This window comes from Tupaia chinensis, unplaced genomic scaffold (assembly GCF_000334495.1).
Source record: "Tupaia chinensis unplaced genomic scaffold, TupChi_1.0 Scaffold149501_1, whole genome shotgun sequence".
NCBI lineage: Eukaryota > Metazoa > Chordata > Mammalia > Scandentia > Tupaiidae > Tupaia > Tupaia belangeri.
The window spans coordinates 1,808,140-1,810,978 of NW_006209345.1; the positions used below are offsets into that span (position 1 = coordinate 1,808,140).

At 45.1% G+C, this 2,839-nt stretch overlaps 1 protein-coding gene across 1 annotated transcript in view; it reads left to right on the forward strand.

Annotated features, from left to right (window-relative positions):
* CPT1A (carnitine palmitoyltransferase 1A) overlaps positions 1 to 2,839 on the forward strand; it is a gene marked incomplete in the record, with an annotated part of 77,446 nt that overhangs the window by 52,136 nt on the left and 22,471 nt on the right.

Below are 2,839 nucleotides of genomic sequence, written 5' to 3' on the forward strand. Positions count from 1 at the left end.
TTTTAATCATTCTTTTTCAAAGAAAGAATGATTTTATTTAACTTTATTTATCCATTTGTTTATTTTAATTTGACCAGAGAGAGACAGAGAGAGAAAGTGAGAAAGCAAGCCACCAGGTCTGGGACTTGACCATATGGGAGTCCAGCACCTTTAACCACCACGCCACCTGCCGGCCCCCATTTTAATTCTTAAAATTAAAATGATCAGATTATGTAAAAAATACCAAATCCTAGGTCAGCCAGTGGTATGGTGGTTAAGGTGGCTGGATCCTACATGGCCAACTGCAGTTCGAGTCCCAGACCTAACAGCTTGAGAAGTACACCAGATGTCCATGTGTGTATGCCTAAAATCCCAAAAGGAGGGAGGGGTGGTGGAGAGGGGATTATGATGTGACTATTCCCTATGGGAGGTACCTTCTCATCCCATCCCCTCCCCCTACCCTCTGTTCTCTGGTGAACATGTGAACCTTCCGATAAATTAAACAAAACAAAACAAAAATCACCAGACTCCTGTCATCCTCTCCCTCTACTCAGCTTTTTAAAATACGGAGTTTATTGGAGACCAGCATGTGACATGGTGGTTAAGATGCTGGACTCCCAGTGGCCGACAACAGTTTGAGTCCCAGATCTGGCGGCTTGAAAATCATGCCTGGCACAAGTGCATGCATGTCCAGAGACCCAAGAGGAGAATGGAGAGAAGGGATTACAGCATGATCATTCCCCTGGGGATTGATTTCTCACCTTCCCTCTCACTGTCTCTTTCTCTCCCTCCACCAACAGGCACATGTGCCCTACGGCAAAATTTTAAAAACTTGAAAAAAAAAAATACAAAGTGGATTGATTTCTCTGCCCCTGCTTTTATTTTTTAATTCATTGCTCTCTGAACTGTTTGTGCTATTCCATGTTTGCCACTCTTCGTCATGAAAAACCGAAGGTTTTATTCCCTTAGTTTAGCTGTCGGGTTCTTTTTTTTTTTTTTTTTTTTAAAGAAATGGCTAAACTCTAGTGTCATCAGCAGTTGGGCGTGGGCTTGACACAGAAAATACTGCATTAACTCATTTTATTGAGATTTGAGGATTTTTTTTTTTTTTAAACAAGCCCCAGGACCAGCAGGTGGCACAGTAGTTAAGAAACTGGACTCCCACATGGCCGACCTCGGTTTGAGTCTCTGACCCAGTGGCTTGAAACTCATGCCGGGCGCATATGTGTGTGTGCCCCAGATCCTAAGAGGAGAATGAGAGAGAAGGGACTGTGCTGTGGTCATGCCCCCGGGAGGTGATGTCTCACTTTCTGCCTGTCTCTCCAGTGAGTGTATGCATCCTATAGCAAAAACTCTCTCAAAAAAAAAAAAAATCCTTTGACACTTTGATAGTCATCTTGAATATAAAAGCTCTTTTTGCTGTCTCTTGTTTCTCCTGCTTGTCTAATAAAGGAGGACGTGGGGAAGACACAGCTCAGTGGCCACAGGCTGATTGAGTTGAACCGTCCTTTATGGGGCGTGGAGCCAAGTTTGTCTGAAATTAATGTAGTAAATCTGTGAAGCCGTCTTAATGTATCACCTCATTTTTGTTTCTTTAAACTTCTGTGAAGGCTTTGAATCTTGACCTTCCTTTTTACAAGATCATGCCCCTAGAGCTAAACAAATCCAAGCACATGCGCATTCTCTTTGAGGGCCTTTGCGCATGCTCTTCCCTCTGTCTGGAACACTCCTCTCCTGGCGTTCCCTGACTCCCAGCCCTTTTAGGTCTTCCTTTAGGTCTCAGCTGACTCCAGCTCCCCTAGGAATGACCCTCTCCGGCTGCTCTCCCCCAGGACGAGGTTAGGAGCCTCTGTTTTACTTTCCTTTACCTCTCTTAACTATCTTTCTCCTGGTTGGGGTGGTAAAACTGCACTCGCTGCTCCATCAGCCAAGGGAGGTGTTTCACATAGGGAAAGTAATAAAAAGGAAAGCCACAAAGCGCTTCAGGCTTTAAGAAATCAGTATGGTCCTAAGACACAAAGACATGATAGAAAGCGACCAAGTACCAGAAATGCTCTTCATCCCCGCCAGGGTTCTTTGAGCCTTTTTTTTTTTTTTTGAGAGGTTTTCGCTATAGGGCACGTGCGCTCGCCAGACAGAGAGAGAAAGAGAGACAGAAAGCGAGAAATCACCCCCCAGGGGGGATGGCCACGCCACAATCCCTTCTCCTCCATTCTCCCCTTGGGATCTTGGGCACGCACGCACACGTGCCTGGAGTGAGTTTTAAGCCACCGGGTCTGGGACACGAACTGCAGTCGAGTCTGTGAGAGTCCAGCGACATAGCCATTATGCTAACTGCTGGTCCCTATTGAGCCTTTTAACTCAAAATCCAGCAAAGATCAAACCACCTTCAGGGCCTCTGGACATAGAAGAGACACTTGAAATGTCTTTGCACAACACAGTAGTCCAGGCCTTTTATACACTATTCCCAAGACTCCCCAAGTATACCTGCAACCAGAGCTCTTGTTTGGTAAAGGAGAAAGAATCTGAATTACAGGCGCTCTTGTATTACTTGGGGGAAATTGATCAAATAAAGGAATCTACTGACTATTTTCAAGGTCAGGCTTCTTTTTTTAGTTCTGTGGATACAGTAAGGATAAAGGGATGCCATCTTAGACCAGGGTGGGCAATTAGTAGTGATGGTGTTTAACTGTCACTATTCGATAGCTAACAGTCTCCAGGGACCACTGGATGGGAACCCAGATGTTTTGGCTATTGGTGGCGACTGACCTAGTGACTCGTCATAGAGGCTCAGTGCCAAATTGAAATAGGGGCTGGGGCAACAATGTAGTGCCCATTAAAAACAGATCTAGTCAAAGCT